Consider the following 23,035-nt stretch of genomic DNA (forward strand, 5'->3'; position numbering starts at 1 on the left):
CCTTGACATATGTCCTTTTGGTGGGAAAGTCCTGGGTAGGGGAAGATGGCGGCCTGGCAGACATTTTATTGTTCCTCCTGCATTCCTAGGGCCGCAGACCTAACAATACCTACTACATTTCTCTTGCATTTTTATCATTTTAGCTTTCAGGCACATACTCTAAATTTTTTTACTCATTGACTCAGTAGGTCTATTTTAATACTCATTTTTGGTTTTCAATTCCAAAAGTGGTGGACTTTAATTTTACTCTTTAACTTTTTGCTTCCTGGCAATTTTTCTTTCTGTCACTCAGGATATTTAGCTTATCCCCTCCCATTTATCTCTGATTATATCCTACTGTTTTTTATTTCAGCTGATTTTCTTCTTGTGGATTTCTGCAAATATTTCATAGAATCCTTTTCTAATTGTATTATTTTGAGTGCAAATAATAACCATATTCAGGGTTTTTTTTTTTCCTTTCATTCTAGGAATAAATAATTTTTAGCTTTTTTTTTTCCCCCTTCTCTGAGCCTACAAAATAGTGTTCACTGTACCTAGCAGTGAAGTAGTTTTATTCAGGACTCCATACTCTCTTTCTTTTATATTCATACTTCAAGAATGAATAATTTATCAAATCCAAATGAGCATTTGACAACGGACTTGCCTTGACATCATATTGATTTGAATATTGTGGAATCTTTTTTCTCAAATACACAACTGGAGAGCACATTCATGGTACCCATGTAGCCAGCATTATTTAGTAGAATTCATCAGTGGTGATGGAAACTTATCATAAGTAATTGTCCTATATTCTGGAACTCTAACTTTATATAAAAGTTTATATAAATGCAAGTAAACTATGTCTGCCAAAGAACAGTTCTCTGCCTAATTCATCAGAGTCAGCATTTCCCTGGCTGTAGAATTTCTGTAGAATGAAAGTTAACTGATTTTTAGCGAGAGGTTATATAGAGAAAGGCTTTTATAGTAAAAGCAGTTCTTATATGTAGGGGGACTATTCTGTATCTTGAAACAAGATTCCTCTTTTTCTTCTTACCTAACCTTTGAGGCTAGACATTTTTCTCTATTTTAGTGTCATGGTGCATTCACTGAATCTCTCACACAAGTCCCATTTATCCTTATTTTTATAATGTGGGTATTCTAACTTCTCATGATTGGTTGATGTTAGTATAAGGTTTCAGTGCTATTATGTGTAACTAGTATTTTTGGTGCTTTCCCTTTAATTTTTGTGGTGAGCTATTTGACACTCAACTAGGAATCTGTTATTAGATACCACTTTAACCATAAATCTTTGGCATGAGAAATTGAGAAATATTTTCTCTTGTGTTATGAATATTGAAGATAATATCCATGCAGAGAATAGATAGTGCAGGACACCTGTTCAAAATAGTGGTGGAGATCCTTGAATATGATAAAGTTTGTACTAAATCCACCACAGTCTTCTATAGGGAAAATATTGACATAGAATAGAAAACAAAGAAAATGTATTTGACTGAAAAAATTTAAGTGTCTTATTGAACTACAATTCACATAAAATAAATTGCACATACTTATAGTGTACAGTTTGGTAAGTTTCAATATGTATATATACATATGTATATACACATATGTAAAAATATGTATGTGGCCTGTAAAGCCATCATCATGATCATGATCATGAACATAAATGACAACCCCAGAATTTCCTTGTTCTTTTCTGTAGTCTTGTAGTCTCCCTATCTTTACTGTGTCCCTGATCAACATCAGGCTACAACTGATCTGCTTTTTGTCACTGCTGACTCTCCCTATACCATTATCCACTGTCACTACTGACTTTGACATTACTAGATTAGTTTTCATTTTCTAGAAGTGGAATCATACAGCATTTACACTTTTTTTGTCTTCAACTCAGTATTAATTTATTTTTATTGCTCAGTTTCATTCTGTTGTTTGGATATACCATATTTTATTTACTCATACACTTATTGATAGACATTTGAGTGGCTTCTAATCTTTGGTTATTACAAAAAGAGTGGCTAAGGATAGTCATGTGTAAATCTTTTATGGGAATATGATTTCTGCACAGTAAAAGGAGAAGATACACATTTAACTTTTTAAGAAATAAGACAATTTAGTGGTATCTGGGTGGCTCAGTCAGTTGAGAGTCTGATTCTTCATTTTGGCTCAGATGGTGATGTCAGGGTCATGAGATCAAGCCCTGTGTTGGTCTCCGTGTTCATTGAGGAGTCTGTTGTCCCTCTCTGTCCTCCCTACCCCTCCATCTGCTCATGTGCTCTCTCTCTCAAATAAATAAATAAGTAAAATTAAAAAAAAGGTAGTTTATACTGAAGCTCATAGGGCATTATACAGTGCAACCTAAATATGTTATTATGTTTAGAAATACAGTTATTTTGGCTTGTCACTGTAGTCTGGTTAAATATATCCTATTCATATTTAATTAGAAGTAAATTATTAAATCAAAGTGAGCATATCATAGTATATGACTCTCAAAAACTTTGGACAAGATCTGAGAAACTTAAATTTAAAAAAAGGGGTCAGCACAGACTTGCACCCCTGGGGCTGATAAAACATTATATGTTAAAAAAAAAAGTTATATGTCCCACTAAGAAGAACATTTTTATACAGTAAATGTCAACAAATTGTAAGTATGTGGATATCCATACAGTGATTAAACATAACTAGATAGTGTCATACATAGGAAGGATCATTTTGTTTATCATAAGGGAACATGGACTTCATTATCCTAAATTATTTCTCAGTCTCCCCAAGACACTGCCTAAGGTGTATTATCTCAGCTAATCCTGTTTGAACCAGGAGAGCCAGTGTTAGTCCATTTTCTCTTTAACAGACAGAATTAAAGAAAGAAATTGAACTTCTTAGAAAAAACAGGATTAAATAAAACAGATTTAACTATAATCATAGAGACAAGGTGGAAAAGCTTACAGAATCATATTGGGGACTTAGAGTGGGTTTCAGTGTATGTATACAGTTACTTTTTTGCTTAGTTATTTGTGTTCTCCTTAGATTAGGTCTCAGTGGATCAGAGATTAGAAATATGATTATATTATGGCCTCCAGAAAGGAAATCACAAGGTGCGAGTTGAGAGGGAAAGGGAAAGACAGTGGAGGAGTCATCCAATCACTCGCAGCATGGAAGAATTTAGAATAGCAGCAATAGCCCTGGATTCTTAAGCATCTTGCCTTCTTTAAAAATGACTATTTGCAGTAATGATAAGACACATCAAGAATTTGTTAAATTTTTTTTAAACAGGTAATTTGGTCCATAAATTTAATAAATTGTATTATAAAGTTTAAAAAATTTTGGATGGATAAAAGGCTTACACTATCTAAGAGTTGATTGTGGGTGCTTAATTTTTGGTGATACCAGGTAAAGGAGTGATTAGGCTAACGTTTCAAAGCATATAAAAAATTATAAATCCAAATGAGATGAATAAGAGAAAACAAAGAACAGCAATAAAAAATAAAAAACAAAAGATTATCATGCCCAACCTTACCTTTAAGAGATTAATAATGAAGACTGGTGTGCTAGGTTAACTGCCTTAAGGCCATTGATGTGTTAATAGCACTGATGAGGGGCGCCTGGGTGGCTCAGTGGGTTAAGCCGCTGCCTTCAGCTCAGGTCATGATCTCAGGGTCCTGGGATCGAGTCCCACATCGGGCTCTCTGCTCAGCAGGGGGCCTGCTTCCCTTCCTCTCTCTGTGATCTCTTCCCTTCCTCTCCTACTGTGATCTCTCTCTGTCAAATAAATAAATAAAATCTTTAAAAAAAAAAATAGCACTGATGAATGTACTGACAGAATTCTGTGCCTATTTATTCACACTTGGATACCATTATCACCTGTATATCATCACATCAAATTATCATGAAAACCCTGTAGTACTTTTTAGATGAATGCATTTAGATTTACCACCTGTTTTTTATTTATTCAAATGTAATACTTTGAACAGTCAGAGTTTCCATTCAGAAAGTTTGAAAACTTCACCTCCTCTAATAACTCATTGTCCTGCCATAGATAAGAAGCTCATTAGCTAAGGAACATGGCCTGGCCTGGCATCAATAGAGATGGTTTTCTTAGCTCAATCCAAAATCACTGACAGACAATTTAACTCCTATGAAGCTCGATGCCTATTCATGGTTCTGGCTGTGCAGACAGGGTCAATCTTAGACAGTTCCATATCTGCTCTTCTGAGTTCCTCATGTTGCAAGAGGTAGAATGAGTGGTGGTAGAAAGGAAGGGCCCTCTGTAGGAGACAGATCTCAGCTTGACTGCTGATTATTATCCTTCCTTGACATCTAATTCTGGGTAATTTTTTTTTTTAAGTTTATCTGTAGTATAGATTTCTTGTATGTATAATAGGGCTTATCGTACCTGTTCCCAGTATTATTTTGATAATACTCTATGATCTTGTACATGGTCTAACAGAAGAAGCACAATAGAATAAATTCTTCTAGTTATATAGTTCCTTTTCCTTTTTGCTTCAGCTTAACCTCTGCTCTCATATTGAATTCCTACACTGAGCCAAATCAGTGAGGTCCTCCCCATGCTCTGACTATCCTGATTTGAAAGCCCTATGTTTCTTTGAATTAGCTTGGTCTTTAGTATCAGTGTGTTCTTACTTCTTTTCACTTTTTATAAAATATACAGTTGTTTGAAAAGACTACCATTTTTAACACTCAACATGATGAATCTTTAAATACTTCAGTTTTATTTTTAATATGTTCTCATAGTGCATGACTTCCTGGCAACTAAGAATGTTTTCATTGTCTAGGAGTGAAAGAGCCTACTTCTGAGTAAGTGTGATTAAGACCGACTCTTGTAAATAAGGCAGAGGAGCATAGGGGAAGAGAGGGAAAAATGAAGCAAGATGAAACCAGAGAGGGAGACAAACCATAGAAGACTCAATCATAGGAAACAATCTGAGGGTTGCTGGAGGGGGTTGGGTGGGGGGATGGGGTAACAGGGTGATAGACATTGTGTTGTAATGAGCACTGGGTTTATGTAAGACTGATGAATCACAGATCTGTACCCCTGAAACAATACATTCTATGTTAATTAATTGAATTTAAATTAAAAAAGATTGATTCTTATACTTTAAATATGTTAACATCATAGCAAATTTTTCCCTTTTGAAGTGTTGGAAAATTTTTTTCAATATTCCAGTTCTTATTCTAATGACGATTTTTCAAAAAAAACGTTGTAACTTTGCAAACATTAAAAATAGTACCATTTGGTTACATTTTCATTTTTTTTAATTAGCCTTAACAATATATTTCTTATAGGTGATTCATAATACTTTGCATTATGATAGTATTACAAGAAATAGAAACCTTAGAATGTTACATTTCCACATTATCTTAATAATGTAGGACAAATTATTTGATAAAGATTGAATAATATGCAGTGTCTTTCATTTATTGGTGTTCTATTTTATATAGCGTCATTAGAATTCCATCTTATCTGATTATGAAAATTTTCTTCATAATGTATTTTACTGATGGAAAAATATTTTAAACCCATTAACATCAACATATTAATAAGAAAGTGATAAAGTAGAAGTTTGTTGTCATTTAACTACACTAAGACAAATACACATTTTATTAACCACCTTTTGCAACAATAGTGTTAAAGTGCAACCATTTTAACCTGTGGTATAAAATTTTTCCAAGTTTTTGCTGATTCACTTACAGTGACAAAATACTGCACCTCCGACTTCATACTGCACACAGACACACACACACACACACACTTCAGTAGCAATTTACTTTGTTAATAACCTTGAACTGAGATTAATGTCACAAGTATAAGATTTGGAGTGGAAAACTCTGAAAGATACTGAAACTTCCTCTAGCCTTGAGCAAATAATGGACCTTCTCTTCAATTTTGATCCTATGTTGGAATAACTAACTACCCAGGTTAGTTGCTATTACTGTGTTCAGTTACCAAGGTTATCCTGTGTTAACAGGGAAATAATACATATGAAATGCAGGAGAGAGAGCAAGAAAGAGGTGAGACGTGGAGGAGGTGAGAGAGAGGTTTATTGTAAGATGTTGGCTTAGGTGATAGATACCCTGGTAGTCTGGAGACCCAGAGAAGAGTTGACATTGCAACTCTGAGTCTGAAGACAGCCTGGAGGCAGAATTCTCTTTTCCCTGGTGGAACTCATGTTGTTTATTCTCAAGGCTTTAAAGTAATTGGATGAGATGCAACCACCTTATGGAGGGTAATCTGCTTTACTCAAAGTCTACAGATTGAAATGTTAATCTCATCTAAGAGATACCTCCACAGCAACATCTAACAATGGTTTCACCAAAAATGTGGGTACTCTGGCCTAGCCAAGTTGACACATAAAATTAATCATCACCGAGGCCAGTCAAGATTGCAATATTGAATAAATTCCCAAGGAGAGTACCTTTGGCTCGATCCCATGTGGTAGCTTTGAACATAGCATAGGTCTCATTTTAAGGGCCATCCGGATCAGGAGATGTGGAGCTGGTAAATATATATAAATATATAAATAAATAAATATATATCTCCTTCCTCCTGCAATTACTGATCAAGGGCTACTCCTGAGGGGACTTAATTCTCATGTGTTTATATGCGTAGACAAAACAGTCCCGGTCAGCTGAGAGCATTTCTCTGACAAATGGCTCCAGGTGCTGGCTGTGGGACTGGAAGAACAGTTGGAGCCAGTGTGTCTCCCCGCAAAAGTAAAGAGATTCGGTGGAGTATGTGTCGATCACCAACAACATTTGCAAGGACCCGAGGGATTGCGGAGGCAGATCGAGTTTAAGATGTGGTCCAGGACTACATTGTGGAGATCTGGGGGACATTCAAAGCATGTGGATTTAGTATAAAGGTAGGTTAGTGGTAGGCTCATCAGTGTCAGTCTTGCTGAAGAATTATTACTTGAAATGATTAATTATCATCACTGGAGCTTCTAATTAATGAGGTCTGAGTTGAGGCTCTGTAACCTGCTTTAGAATTGATGTTTCAGGCTTGGGGACCTTTGAAACATTGCGCAGGGGAGAGTATGATCATATTTAACACTTTACAAAGAGCACACTTGTCTGAGGTTGAAGGAAGGCAAACCTGAAAGGAAAGGTAATGTTTTACTAGTTTAAAGCTACAAGTGTGCTTCTGTGGGAGGAAGTTCAGTATATATTTAGGTGGCAAATTTGACAAAACCATCTAAAGTGGGATGAGGAAAAAAAACCAAAAGAGGTTAGTCAATAATAATTTCTAAGTCCCTGGGATGGGAGATGGAAGTTACAGTGTTGCTGGACCCTGAAATATGGGACATGGAAGGAGGACTTGAAGGGGGTGAAAGAGGCTTGAAGGTGCAGGGAAACATCGGGAAGAGAAGAAGGTTGTTAGTGTCTTAGTCTGTTTAGGATCTATAGCCACATATCACAGAGTAAGTGGTGCTTTTAAACAACAGAAACTTTTTCTCAGTTCTAGAGATGGAAGTCTGAGGTCAGGCTGCCAGCATGGTCAGGGGATGGCCCTCTTCTGGGCTGCAGACTTATCGTTTTATCCTCACTTGCTGGAAGGGGCAAGGGAGCTCCCTGGGCCTCTTTTAATAAGAGCACTAATCTCATTCATGAGGGCTCTGCTCTCAGGACCTAATCCCCTTTCAAAAATTGGTTTTTAACCTATGGATTTGGGGTGGGGGGCACAAATATTCAGACTGTTGCAGTCAGGTAGAAAGAAAGTGAAGAGAAGTTTCTAGAATACAGATAAATGTTTTAGTATAGATCAGCTATCGACAAACTTTGGCCTTCTGACCAAATCCTTGCTACCAAGGGTTTATAAATACAATTTTACTGGAACATAGCCATACTCATTTGGTTACATATTATCAGTGGCAGCTTTCACTCTACACAGAAGAATTGAATGCAGATAGCTTTGTTGTGACAGAGACTATATGGTTGGTGCCACTAGAAATACTTCCTTTCTGGCACTTTTCATAAAAAATGTGTAGACTTCCGGTGTAGACAGATATTGGTTAAATTTTTGGATGTGGATAAATTGCCTAGGAAATAACGTGTGTAAGAAGAGAAATTGCTGAGCATTAAGGAAGAAAAAAAAGGAACAAAAGAAGAGGACTAAAAACTAGAGTCTTAATGAGAGGAAAAAAAGAGCAATCATCTTAAAATCTGTATCTCTGCATTATCCAGTCTCCAGTCATCAAGTAAGCCAAAGAGGAAGAGCTAGAATGTTTTTTCTTATTTTCTTTCCTCCTTGGTTTTTCTTTTCTATCTTCTACACTATGCTTTCAAAAAAGAAGGTATTTGGTGGAAGGAAAAAAAACAAAGATGATTCTGGAAATAGTTCTAAGAAGTAGTAGAAAGAATCTTCTCTGAGGCCCATTCAGTGTCTCAGCCAATGGCAAGTCTTGCCTGTCTATATCAAGCACATATTACGTTTTGCTCCCACATTTCATTTAACCTCTACCATTTCCTTTTTGTTTATATGGGCTTTTCCCCTAGAATAAAAACAAAGATCACAGCATTTTGCCTAGGAAATCATATTCTGCTTCCTTTGTTAGAAGCTATGTACTTGCAACGGTAATATAATTGTGCTGCCCAGACGAGATTCCCACCAAACTTGTCACTTGTTTGAAAGGGAGCCCTTTCTCTGACAAGAACAGACAAGGGCCAAATGAGCCTGATTCTTTCCTATGCCAGCCAGCAATGCAATTACAAGAATGGGGGCTAAGGAAGGACAAAGCAGTCACTCACCCCTGCACACAGGTGCTGTGTCCTTGAAATAGTTGATTGTACTTGGGGCCCTGTCCTGGCCTGTTAACCAGACACTGTGACATGGGATTTCATAAATGACTGTAATTCATTGGTGATTTGTTGAAGCTTCTAAATACAATTTTTGAAAGGGATGATCATTTTTTTTTTTTTTTGGTGTCCTCTGATAAAGGCTCATGGTTTCTATAATCTTCAGAATTCATAATCTTTAGGTAATGTACTTTATAGAACCAGGAGGAAAGTGAGGATTTTCAAGCCTTCTTTTCTTTTACTGATGAGTTTAAAAATGCTGTCGTTTACTTCAACTGTTGAAAATGGAACTTTCCCCATATTTAAGCAGTGGTGTTCTCTTTTCACACTGAAAAGCAATGAATTGTCACAAACGGACATCTTGCTATGAATAAAGATGACAAATGAGTAAGTGACTCAGAAATATGCTTGACAAGTGGGAAATGGTTTGAATATAAAGTTTATATAGTCTTCTACCATCAACTTAGGAGACTGAACAAGTCTGGTTGCAATGGGTAACCAATACGTATGTGGGCAGTAGCCCTCGGAGTGTTCTCATCCTCTTCAAATTGCCACAGAACCTTCTCAGAGGGCTCCTGTTTGTGAGAGTGTGATATTTCTTTTCTTTTTTCCTTTTTTTTTTTTTTTTTTAGGTCGTATTTATTTAGTTGAGAGAGAGAAGAGAGAGAGAGCATGAACAAGGGCGGAAGGAGAAGAAGCAGACTCCTTGCTGAGCAGAGAGCCCCATGCCGGACTCTAGCCCAGTACCCTGGGATCATGATCTGAGCCAAAGGCAGATGCCTAACCAACTGAGCCACCTGGGCATCCCATGTGATTCATTACTGTTAAAATGGGCATGATTTGATCCTGCTTCAATTTGACAAGGCCTCTGTAGCCATCTACCATGAGGACCCTGATCTTAGGACATGGTTGGACATTCCTAAACAATTATCCTATTTAGTACAGACGTTTAGTGTCTGGTGTGTCTCACTAATAGGCTGTTCCAGAGACCCTGGCACCTGAAAGCTGATTTTGAGATCCAGGAAATGAAAGAAGTTAAGAGAGGAAGCCCCACAGGTTTCCTGTGCTCAGAAAGATCCCATGTTCTCTGAGGGAAGGGTCCTTGTTGGTAAACATTCTAGCCCTCACTTTCCTTGTCATTGAAAGTTGCTAAATGAATTAAATAATATGATGTGGAATTTCTGACAGCGTAAAAAACTCTGCAGTGCCTGTTATTACTGTAAATCAGAGTGCTAATATTTATAGCACATACAAAGTGCCTGTTTTTCTACATAGTTAATGTGGTTGTGATTGTTGCCCTATACTTGATTTGTCTCTGGATTTTGTCATCTGCATCATTATTAGATCAGTATTCAGAAAATAGTTTCTTGCCTCATTCTCACTCATGTGCAATGCAGACATATTGCACTCTTCATTTTTCTCCATCCATCCTTGCCTCTTTCCTTATTAAAAATTTATTTATGAGTAAATTTAGAGAGGAAATGGAAGTCACTATAAAATCGCATGACCAAACACAGTGATATTTGGAATTGCTACATCAGTTAAGTGCAGGTCAGGGTAGCACTAACAGTCGCTAACAAAGGGCTTTCACACAGATTGTGGATTCTGAGTTTTCCCCATATGTGGCCGTAAATTTTCTTTTTCTTTCATTTGAGGTGCTTGGAGGGATGGCTGGGTGGCTCAGTCAGTTAAGCATCTCCCTTTGACTCAGGTCATGATCCTAGGATCTTGGGATCGAGTCCTGAATCAGGATCCTGGCTTAGCCAGGAGCCTGCTTTTCCCTCTACCTGCTGCTCCCCCTGCTTGTACACACATACTCTCTCTCTCCCTCTGACAAATAAATAAATAAAATATATTTTTTTAATTTTTTACTTTAAAAGATCTTACTTATTTATTTGAAAGAGCATAAGCAGGCAGGAGAGGCAGAAGGAGAGGGAAAAGCAGACTTCCCACTGAATAGGGAGCCCAATGTGGGACTTGATCCCAGGACCCAGGGGTCATGACCTGAGACGAAGGCAGATGCTTAACTGACTGAGCCACCCAGGCACCCTTAAAATCTTTTTTTTTTTTTTAAAGGGGGCTTAGAAATGCAAGAGTATAAGAATGATGTTATCAAAGACTAAAGTTAGAACCCCTCTGTTTTATGGAAAAAGCAATTATTTGTGAATTTCTGCTACATTTGGTAGCCAGTGGCATAGGAAGGCACAGCTGCCTGGAGACCTAGAGCTTAGATGAGACAAGTGAAGAGGAGACACCTCAGTACAGTGATGGCAGAAGTGTGTGCTGATTTGGGTAACACTCTTTCTCATATACTCTCTGTTTTTCTTCTGTCTGGGAACTAGTGCAGAAAATCTAAAAGAGGAAAACAAACTGGTCTTTCCTACTTATTTTTAGTTAACTAGTGCTTACACAAGTGTTACTTTTCGACTGCTACAGAAATAGTTGGTTGGCAAGTCCTGTTATTTTTTATTCATTCATTCATTTATTCATGTAATGATAAAAATTTTCTGAAGGTTTTATTGTTGGGGGGGGGCTACAGAATTAACAGCTGCAGAATTGTATTAGGAAAGTTCTTGTTCCGTAAGGGTTTACAATCTTAACAGGTTTTACAAAAATTTGTCCACCCGCCTTATTCTAAACCAGTGGTTCTCAGTGGTGGTGGCGAGGGGAGAAGTTGCCTGCAAGAGATGTCATCTCCCATGTATGGAAACGTTTTTATTAACTGGGGGAATGGGTGCTTTTGGTATGCAGTGAGTAGACGGCAGGGACCCTGCTAAATATCCTACAATGCACAGGAGAGACCCCGCAGAAACTGTAATCTGGCTCCAAATGAGAAATCCTGTTCTGAACTCTTGCTTTGACCAGAATTTGTTCTTTACTTAGCACAATTCTACATAGTGGAGGTATCTGCTACTTTGTTTAGCAACTTAGCAGAGGTCCCTGACACATAATATGGTATTTAAAAGATATTTGTCAAAAGGATTAATACATCTCTATCTGGATTAAATTTAATGACATAATATAAAGAACCATGGCTTTGGGAGTAGAACTGAGTTTGAATCCTAGCTCCCAAATTAAATGTCTGTGTAATACTTGCTCAAGTTACTAACATTTAAGAGTCTTAGTTTTATACTAATATGGGACAGTAGTACTTGCTACTTAGAATTTAATGAAATAGTATGTATGAAATATCATATATATATATGAAATATAATATAATAGTTCCTTATAATAGACTTTCTTTCTTTCTCTTCTGTGTGTAGACAAATTTCCCAAGGGTGAAGGAATTAACTTTTTCAATTGATAGTCTTATCATAGTTATTCTACAAAATATTAGTTATTGGATTTTGTTTTCATTTCCTTTGAATGTCATTTTTTGTGAAGTCAAGGTGATTCTGGCTATTTTCTCTTTTTCCTTTTTATTGCTGTTATAGCCTTATAGTGGAAGGATTGAGTCTGTATGTGGGTCTGTAGGCTGTTACCTGTTCTTTGTGTGCAAAAATGTAAGCACTAACTGCTCCAGATGGTACTGCAGATGCAGAAAGGTTAAGAGATGTAATCAATTGTCATACCAGGGAGGCACTCAATGTGATTTGGAGTTTATTGTGAGTCCCTACTGACTGAATTAGAATGTCATGTTCTGTGATGGGATAGTAATAGATTTGATGCTTGTTCCTCTCTCCTCTCCTGGATAAAAAAAGGGGAAGTTCATTCGTGAGTTGCTTCATTCAGGGGCCAGGCCTGCCGTGGTGGTCGGGTAGGTACGCTCTGGTTCTTTATCCCCAGGTATTTGTGCTCATGCCTTCATATCTGTCCGGTGACCTCAGAAGATGATTTCTAATAGTTTCAGAATTTGCTAGACAACTACACATAGGGGGAAATGAAGAAAGGAAGAAGTTTCCAGCTCTGAAGGAGCAAGGTCTTTCTTGGAGTAGGAAAGCAGTACCTGAGGAGGTGGCCATTTAAGAATAGGGTTGTTCTTCCTTACATAAATTTGGAAATCCATAATTTGGGAGAGGTTTTTGTTTTTTTAAAGTTCTCTTCCACAGATAAGAAAGAATAACATGTTTCTATATGAAATCTAATAAATCTGAAAGGCTTATACCACCCAAAGCCTTTTTGAAAATTATTAATTTTTAGCAAGTCTAGGTCACATAATTCCCTTCTTAATGGTACACTTGTGATAGTATAATTTGGTAGATCTATCTCAATCAGTTCAGTGGTATTAGAAAAGGTGAAAAAAAAGATGAGAATTCAAAAAATTCAAAAAGGGGGAAAATGTGAAAAAGTTTTGGATGAGAGAGTCTATGATAAATTATTGTACTCCCAAATACAAACAAGGTAATTCCACTTTAAAACTGGTTTTATAAAGTGTTTCACTTGACATCACACTGTGATAACTGAAAGTAAAAATTCTGGATTAGAACTATTGCCAGGCTTCAGTACGGCTCTCATGTGCTTCCATAACAATTGCTCTCAGCTAGGATGCTCAAATTTGATGAGCTCCTGCTAGTTTGCAACCCAACCTAACATTGTGATGTTACAGTTAAAAAATAAATTGGTTACATACCCATGCCCTAGCTGATATTGTTTACTGATAATTAAAGAAAAGTATAATTAAAGATAATTAAAGAAAAGTATAAAGTAGCTTGGAAGATTATTTGTAATTATTGCATTAAGAGGTAGGTACACATGTTGTTGTACCCCCATCCCCCACAATTCCCTTAGAATACCATTGTTATTAAAATTTTAAAGAGCCTTGAAGTGAAAAAGCATGAATACTTAATTGCCTTCCTTGGTTTTCTTGAGCTTATAGAATGTATTTTCATCTTTTAGTCATAGTTCTGTTTTTAAATAACTCTGTTCTGCTCCATGAGAGACATTTCAGTTCTAAATGTATGCAACCAAATTATCTTTTAACCCTCATTTTCAAACTGCAGTTCAATCAGTATACTCCAGATGGCACACAATGATGATAAAATTATGCATATGTTACATTGAGGGATTGAATATGCAAACAGAAGGAGCTGGTTAACTAAGGTTTTCAAATTGCCTTCAGGACTTTACCGTTCTCCTACATAATGACAAAAAAAATGCAGATACCACTTTGCTTGGTTTTAGGATTTGACATTTTTTAATATGGCAAATGAAATGCAATTACAATCCATAATAGTCCACATGAAACTTTGCCAATGTCATTATAAAAGCAAATGTTTTCCTCCACAAGTCAGTACGTAAGAATACATTTTTACCTTAGTTTATTACCAGTGTTTTGCCGATAAAACCATGCTCATGAGAAAATATATGGGGAGGAAACAGAATCAAAATGGATACTCCATACATTAATAAGCGTGGTTTCTTTGTTTATTCTAAGCATAGGATTAGGGAAGCTGGTCATCCATTTTTTTCATCATTTTGGGAGACCATAATAATATTGGAGGGAATAAATGGAAAGCTAAACAAAATAAACATAAGTGAATCTTCTCTGATTACCAAAGAGTTATCAACTCTTCTACTACTGAGTACTTCCTTTATAGCTCTATAGTTCTATAATGTGAAAGCTACTTAGCAGGATCCTTGTTTTTGGATATAAGCACAATTAAAGAAGTGATATATTTGTCAACTTAGCATTACAATATTATTCTCAGCAAATCTTCTCAATTCCAATGGCAACAATTCTTTAGTAAAAAGTATGTTCATCTGTTTTAATTATTTTTATGCAATTTATTTAAAATAAGAATAAGAAAAAAAACTATTCTCCCATTTCACCAGGTATGCCCACATATTTTAGGTAGCTGTTAGTTTTTAAAGATTCAAAAAAAAAAATTGATGATGGCTCAGTAGTACAGTTTTCTGTATGAGGGTTAACACACTATTTTATACATGATTTACCTGAAAGGCCAAGCAAGAAGCAACAGCACACTATTTTATTAGCATTACTGATAAGACTAAAAACAGAGATATGTATTATTATCATATTTATATATTTCTCTACCTCTCAATATCTACTTGAAAGTTATTATTTGAAAATGTTTAGTCCTACTGCCTAAGGAGGATTTGTATATATTGGCGACACATTCCCCGCCCCCCCCGGGGGTCTAAATTGGGGAAGTCCTTTACATACTGGAAACTAGGTGTTTTTCTGGTTTTGTTTTTGTTTTTTGCTATAGTTTCATACATTGATTTTGATGAACATTTCATGCTAAAGGAGTTTCCAAAGTAGAACAATTCAGAATCCATGAATAGTAATTGAGCCCTTTAGTTCTGCTCTGAACTTAAAACCATTATTCTCCATTTAAAGCAGACAAATCATGTTGCTCTACAGAACATTGCTCTGTCATTTTAGTTTTTTTTTTTTTTTTCCCCGTGGTGGTTGTTTCCAGTGAGCTGGGCTGGAATATTAAGCTCTCTTTGCTTCCTATGCTCTCTCTTGCTGTGCTGGGCACATTTAGGGTTCTGTCTGAAATGGGCAAAAAGCAATTCTCTTGTTCATAAAGAATAACTTGTAAGCTGGTGTGGATGCCTGTACATTTTTATTTTGTGAAGAGAATGTGTTATTTGCCAGGCTTTGAATCTCTGGCAACTGGCTTGCTGAAACTCAGCTTAAATGTATTGTCGTGCATAAACAATCAAATGTAGAACATAATACGTCTCCTCTTCTGACTGCACCTCTCATACCAAGCACATCGGCTCAATCCATTATTCTATGTATATGGAGTTGTATCTGTCAGAAGCTAATTTAAGTGTCATGTGAAAACACAAAGTTAATAGAAGTTTAACATGGTAAAATATTGTTTTTAATATTAAAAATGCACTTGTAGCATCTGAGAAAATATAGCTATTATGGTGCTTGCAGAGTGATGTAGCCAAATACCCCTGTGCTGAGAGCCCACTGTAGGGCAGGGCGGGGGGGGGGGGGGGGGGGGCAGTCATTTCCTACCATCTGCTCTCACGCTACAAAAGTGAATGAATACATGTTTGGATTTTCGTGGTCTGTTCTGTTTGCCTGGTAGAGGAAAAGTTTAAACATTCTTAACAACAAACATGCTTCTTTATTGAAAAGAATAATTTGTACTAGAAGCAATATAGTAGAATGATTTTTAGACATACCGTGGTGTAACATTTATTCATCCAAATTTTGTACACTACATTTTTGTCCTTTTGTATTTAAAATACTTTATGTCAGAACCATAAGAGACTCTTAATCTCACAAAAGAAACTGAGGGTTGCGGGGGGCGGGTAGGGGAGTAGGGAGAGGGGGCTGGGGTTATGGACATTGGGGAGGGTATGTGCTATTGTGAGTGCTGTGACGTGTGTAAACCTGGTGATTCACAGACATGTACCCATGGGGTTAATAATACATTATATGTTTACTAAAAATTTTTTTTAAAAATTATAAAAAAAAAAAATAAAATACTTTAAATACACTTTAAACACATTAAACAAATAATGTATATTTTGGTGATCTGTTTTTAATTTCAAGACATTTCTATATAAATTAACATTTTATATCATCAGTATGTATTCATCATCTTTATTGAAAACTATTTGGAAAGTAATGATATTTCTGAATACTAGAGTTCTGAAAGCTTGTTTTTCTTTCCTCCCTCTCTCCCCTTCTTTGTTCATTCCTCTCTCTTTCCTTCTTTTCTTTCTTTCTGTAAATGCCTTTTCCTAGGAATATGATACAAAGTAAAGTGATGCTTTTGGCAACAAGTTAAGTCTGTTATGGAAATTAAATAAAAAACAATTTTTGATGACCATCAGGAGCCAGAGGCTATGATCTGTTTCTCATGCAACATGGCTCCAACTTCAAGCCTTCTACTTCATTTAATGCTCAACAATAGCATAATAGCATTGTCCTTTAATGCGGCAAGAAAAACAGACTATAATGGATTTGCTGAGAGACTGTGTAAGAGCTTCTAACTGTGACATTCTAATAAATCTTTAAGGGTATTTTTTTTTAATTTTTTATTTTTTATAAACATATATTTTTATCCCCAGGGGTACAGATCTGTGAATCGCCAGGTTTACACACTTCACAGCACTCATCAAAGCACATACCCTCCCCAATGTCCATAATCCCACCCCCTTCTCCCAAACCCCCTCCCCCCAGCAACCCTCAGTTTGTTTTGTGAGATTAAGAGTCACTTATGGTTTGTCTCCCTCCCAATCCCATCTTGTTTCATTTATTCTTCTTCTACCCACTTAAGCCTCCATGTTGCATCACCACTTCCTCATATCAGGGAGATCATATGATAGTTGTCTTTCTCTGCTTGACTTATTTCGCTAAGCATGATACTTTAAGGGCATTTTTGACTGTTAAAGAATTCTGCCATAGTTTTTGGATATAGACCCTAACAACTCTAGTCACATGTGACTCCACAGTAGAAATAAAAGCATGACAGATTTATGTGGTGATTTACATTGATGGCATAATATGGAAGTATAAAAATGAAGTAAAAACTACACTGGGGACTTCTGCCATTCTGTGTGAGTGAGGAAGATAATGGAAAAGAGGTTAAAAACAATTGTTCTCTTCATGCAACAGATTCTTTGAATGAATTTGGGCTACATGAGAGGGGTGTCAGATAAAATACAGGACATCCAGTTAAATTTGAATTTCATCTAAAAAACCAAATAATTTTATTATAGATATGTCACAAATATTTGTGCTATAGCACTTGTGCTATAAAATTATTCATTGTTTATCGGACATTCAAATGTGATTGGATGTTGTGCATTTTCCTTTATTAAAGCTGGCAGCTGTAGCGTATGGACATCCTTGGGGTGGAAGGGGAAGGACGAGTGAATAAGGTCTGGATGGTCCTCAGCCTCCCCTGTGTAACTCCTGCTCCTTGTTCCACACTCTGTCATGAAAGAATGGAGCCAACAGATTTAAGGAGGACAGGCTGACAATCCTTATATCCAGGAGCAACTATATAGAAGACTTTGGGAGATAAAGGTCAAAAAGATGCAACATCAGCATGTGACTTATTGAATTACCAAGGCTGTTGAAATAATATGCAGGTTCCACCCTCAAAGAATTGTCCTATGCTAATCAGATGAGCACTTACTAAGAGGCAATACGGGCTGGATTAGGAATAAAAACTGAATAAAACCGGAAGAAGCAGAGACTGTAACTCAACCACCTTTATGCAGTACTCCCTATTCTCCTGTGCTGCTTCTCTAAGACTTTTCTTTTTTCTTCTTTCTTCTCTTTTTTTTCTTTTTCTTTTCTTTTTTTTTTTTTTTTTTTTGAATGGAGGAGGGTGGGGTAGAAATCTTCAGTTTGGCACATTTCCATTCCTTTTGGAGACTACATCCCAGTAAAAGTTCCATTACCATCTTTGTGCTAAGTTACATCGTATTTAAATCAAGTTAATTCTGTACTTAAAAAGTAACTCTTTGGAGTGCCAAGAATAAACTGAGGAGCCTTGTAAATTCTCTAAAGGAGTTACCTTCATTTTCACATGGACAGCAAGTAGAAAGGTTCAAATATGTCCAGGATCATAAATCTAGAGAAAGGAAGGCGCGGAGATTAGAATCCTGCTGTAATAAGAAGACTATTACTGCTGTTTAACTGCATGAGGAAAAAAAAAATCAAAATTACCCCACCATAACTTGAACTATATGTGGTTAAAGTGTTTCTTTGGTCACTTTTGGTTACTCTCTGAAGTTACCCAAATATGAATCTTAGACGTTAGGTACAATAATTCTAGGGTTTAACCTAAAACAAGAACCTGGGATAAAGTTCTGGAAAGATATTCCTGTTTAGTTGCTAAGTTTGCACACGATTTGCTGTCAAAATTCATATTCTACTTATCAGTTAGTCTATTTAAACAATGCGGGTGGTAATGCTGACTACCCCACTGAGATATTTTAGGAATAACAATGCAAGCAAAAAACATGCCCCCAAATAATGCAAAGCTCCTTTTGTATGTATGAACTATGAGGAGCTATATGAAGATGAAATGCCAACAATAGCTCTCTGATAGACATAAATGTAGATGTTTCTATCCATTCACCCACTCTGCAGATAATTACCAGGAAAAACGTGGCTTTTATCCTCAGTGAGAGGGCATATAAATTCAAAACAGGCAGATGTGACTTTTTTCTAAAGAAAATTACTGAATTCATACATTTTTTAGCAACAGAGAAGTTAGATGAAGTTACTTTAAAAATTAGTTAAAATGCAAACCCTGGCCTGCCACACAATCAGTTTCAGAAAAGTAGGAGCAGGACTTTAGAATGTAAAGATTGTAATTCGAATGAATATTAATGCTCAAGTGTGTGGAGCGCAGAGGTAACTGACCTCAGACCTCACGCGGTGTACAAAGTAGCTGCTTAGCTGGGAAAACCAATTTTTCACCTTTTTTTGTCAGAAATAGGAGACACTCCACTATAGGCTGGATTTTGTTCCTTGTAGAGGTCAAATCAGTGTCTGCTTGAAAAATTCATGATCCAGAAAAGGTAATTTTTAATGAATATTTATGAGCGATGTCCTTTCTTATCAGAGCTGTGCAAGTTTTCTGAAGCTTGCCACTAAGACTGGCTTGTGATTTTTAGCAAAAAACCTCTGAATCAAAATGAGGAAAATGGGCTTGATATACTTTCGTCTGACTCATTTTGGCTTCTTCTGTTATGCATTGTCATTGCATATAAAACAACATTGTTCAAGGCTGTTCATATCACCACTGTTGCAGTATTTTTTCCCTGCCTTTTAGGATCCAAACACCAACATAAAAGAACATTTAAAGGACATTATACTCTTTCTATATTTTTTTAATCTTAAAAATATTTTGCCCATAAAGTTGCTAAAGACTCAGACCAAGTAATAATAGGAGTACGGAGTTTTCCTCTGTGGGCTGGCGCTCTCATGTTCGGTATGTGAAAATAAGAACTTCAGAATACTGAAAAGGCTTTATAGCCAAATCTTGATTTTTTTCTTGCACTTTCTCTTAAAATCAGTACAAGTAAAGAGATAAATCTCTAACAAAGTATCTCTAAATTTTCCAGAATTCGTATTTATTAATATTTGTAATGATACAGCTACATATTATTGTGTTAGCATAGTTAATACATGTATTGACCATGTATAGACAAATATATATACATTCATCAAGAAAAATGTTAGATATTAATTTATAAGTATAAAATAACATGCTACATTTTCATTTGTTCAAAGAGTAGTGAATATAGTCGAAATACTTATGTTATTCTTAATCTCATAGGTTGTAGAAATACACCCACATCATGAAACAATTCAACCTGCCTAGAAACTGGTAAAGGTTTCAGTGTTCGGCCTCTGCCATTTTGTAATATGAAATATCTTTAGAGCATGAGAGTACTACTTACGGATTTTCCCCTCAAGGTAGCATGTAATAGACACATTATCATAGCATTAGTCTTCATATGGTTCCATGAAATGTTGCTCTGATGAGTTAGGATGACAACCTATTTATCATTATAAACATTAGACGAAGACATGATGAAATGTCATATCGTACCATACAGAATCAAAACTCTGTCCATGAGAATTATATCATTTGCTTTCGTGAAGATAAAAGTGTCTATTATAAATGCCTAAATACCAAATATAAGTAAATCATGTTTATTATTTTCAGTATCTGTTGCTTTTTAGCTTCCTGAAGCATTGGAAGTCGAGGCTGACAAAATACAAAAAAAAAAAAAACAACAAATACATGAAGGGAAGCACCAACCAAGGCTGCATCCCTAACACTCCCTTGACTCCAGGCCTTTGTGTCAGTTATAATGCTTTGCCTGGGATGCTCTTTTCTGCCTGTGCATGACTCAGTCACACTCCAGACATAAGCTCTTTTAACTCCTACTCATTTTCTAGGTCCTTGACCAGATGATATTGTCTTTGGAGAGCCTACTTTTGGGGCTCCAGGTCATTGGAGCTCCTTATACTTGCTCCAGTGATAGTGCATTTGCCTGGTGGTTTTTACTTTGTGATTGTCTGGTGACATCATCGTCTTTCACACTAACGTGTTGTTCCATGAAACCCAGGACTGAGGTTTGTTCACTGCTGTGCTCTATGCAGTCATTCATTTGGTCTTTATTTAATGAAGGCCTGCCAAGTGTCAGGCAGTGTTTGTGTTGCTGGAAAGCAAAACATTTATTAGACAGGTAACATACAAGATGTACAAGATAGGTTAACAAAAAAAAAAAAAAAAAAGGATAAAAAAACCCATAAGTTCAGATTCATATGTTTTTCAAAACATATTTTCTGAATAAAGAACATGGACGTAATACAAGGTGACTGGATGCAGGTGTGATGGTATATTTAGGTCGATGGTAGTGATGAAGTAGGAATCAGTAAGGCCAGTGAGTCATATGGCCCCTCTTCTGCCTCTTGATCTCTCAGGCTCTCCCAGTCTGAAATAGCTCTTTAGTGCTCTCCCGATTATCATCTTTCTGTCACCTCTAACAGATAATCCACTGAGTGTAAAATTTTAAACTTACGTTTGTTTTTGAGTAAACCCTTTCAACAGCTCTCTTAAGAGTTATAGAATACAGATTTAGAAATAATTCATAAGCCAGAGTTTCTGATTTAAATACTTACTTGTTTTAAAGTAGACTAGCTCATTGGTAGAATCAAACATTTCTATGATATCCGAAATACCATGGTACCTGATCGGAAATTCTTACCGGAAGACACAATGTTACTCTACTGGTGAATACTAATGACCTCATACTCATTTTGTCATTGAAACTCCTTTATCTTACTATTACTTATGGGTCATTTTTCTTATTTATGAACTATATTAGAATTTTCATTCGAGGGAACATAGGAGTGTCATATAATAAATGGAGTCCTGGCTCAAATGTGTTAATGGATCTCTCCAGCAGTCCTTTTCTCAATCCCAAGTGCATCATTGAAATGGACGTATTTGGTGGTTGGCAAAACCCCAGCATCATTTTCTTTGCCTACAGTATTAGGGCTGACACAGTAAGGGAAGTCAAGCGGAAGTCTTTCAAATCGAGCCCACAGCTAATCTAGTAAATTAAAAATAGTAATATATTAGTGACACTTTTAAAGGACTAAATGCAGATATGGTGATTCCCACTCTACTTTCATTTAATTTAGTAGTCCGGCCACTACCCAGAACTGGCAGATTCTGAAGTATGACAGTAAACTCAGGCCAGTATTTGTCCCCACTGCACCTGCTGTGCTGCATGTGATATCTTGGTTGGAGCAGATTAACGTGGACTTAGGTACTTGGCATGTGGCTATTGGTTCAATAAATGAATGATTTTCTATCCTTACGAGTAAGGAGGACTAGAAGTGGCTTTTATTTACATGTAGAAGAGAAGAGGGTGCCTCTGTAGTCTTGCCTCGGGTGTATTGATACTCTCCCTCATCCTATCATAATGTAGTTTGGATCACAAGGACATTCTGCAGAACATTACATTGTTCTACTCGATTGATTATGTCCTGCGATCAGATCAGATGAGCAAGATTTGCAAGTGTATCAAAGACTTTTTAAAAAAAAGTTTTTATCTATGTATTTGAGAGAGACAGGGACAGAGATAGTGTAGTGCCTGCCAAGCAGGGAGCCCTGGGTGGGGCTTGATCCCAGGACCCTGGGATAAGGACCTGAGCAGAAGGCAGAAGCTGAACCTATTGAGCCACCCAGGTGCCCCTATTAAAGACATTTTAAACCTGTGTGCACTCTTAAGGTGGAAGATAAATCTGCAAAGAGTCAGGGGGCCCATCACATGTGCTTTGGAATATGCTAGGGGATGCCTTCCAAAGTTAAGAATAATTTATTTCATTTCACACTTCCCGTCACTAAGAAGAAAGCAAGTACTTTGTAGGTCTCTTTGGGTTTGATAGTGGCAGTTTCTACATTTAGAAATGCTGATCTAACCCATTTACTGAGTAACATAGAAAGCTGCCAGGTTTGAGAAAGATCCAGAGAGGAGTCTTGCAGCAGGTCTGGACCATGGCGCAGATGGCACTTTTGCCTGGGCTACAAATGAAAAATTTTTGCACTAGCACTCCAGTCAGGGAGGGCATTAGTGACTGACTATAATGACAGATTCTCTCAAGGTACCTGGTGGCTGAGTTGGTTAAGTGTCTGGGTCTTGATTCCTGCTCAGGTCATGATCTCAAGGTCCTGGGATCAAGCCCCACATCGGGCTCTCTGCTAGAGGGGAGCCTGCTTCCCCACACCCCCACCTGCCTGCCTCCCTGCTT

General features: G+C 36.8%; 1 long non-coding RNA gene across 1 annotated transcript; it reads right to left on the minus strand.

Moving 5' to 3' along the window:
- Positions 1-17,614: 17,614 nt before the first annotated feature.
- On the minus strand, positions 17,615-20,254 carry LOC132010261 (uncharacterized). Its single transcript, XR_009402206.1, has 3 exons — positions 20,167-20,254; positions 18,270-18,326; positions 17,615-17,678 (listed from the first exon to the last, which is right to left on the minus strand). It is a non-coding gene; the product is annotated as an uncharacterized LOC132010261 (long non-coding RNA).
- Between the last annotated feature and the right edge of the window lie 2,781 nt (positions 20,255-23,035).

The sequence above is a fragment of the Mustela nigripes genome, chromosome 2 (assembly GCF_022355385.1).
Source record: "Mustela nigripes isolate SB6536 chromosome 2, MUSNIG.SB6536, whole genome shotgun sequence".
Taxonomy (NCBI): Eukaryota; Metazoa; Chordata; class Mammalia; order Carnivora; family Mustelidae; genus Mustela; species Mustela nigripes.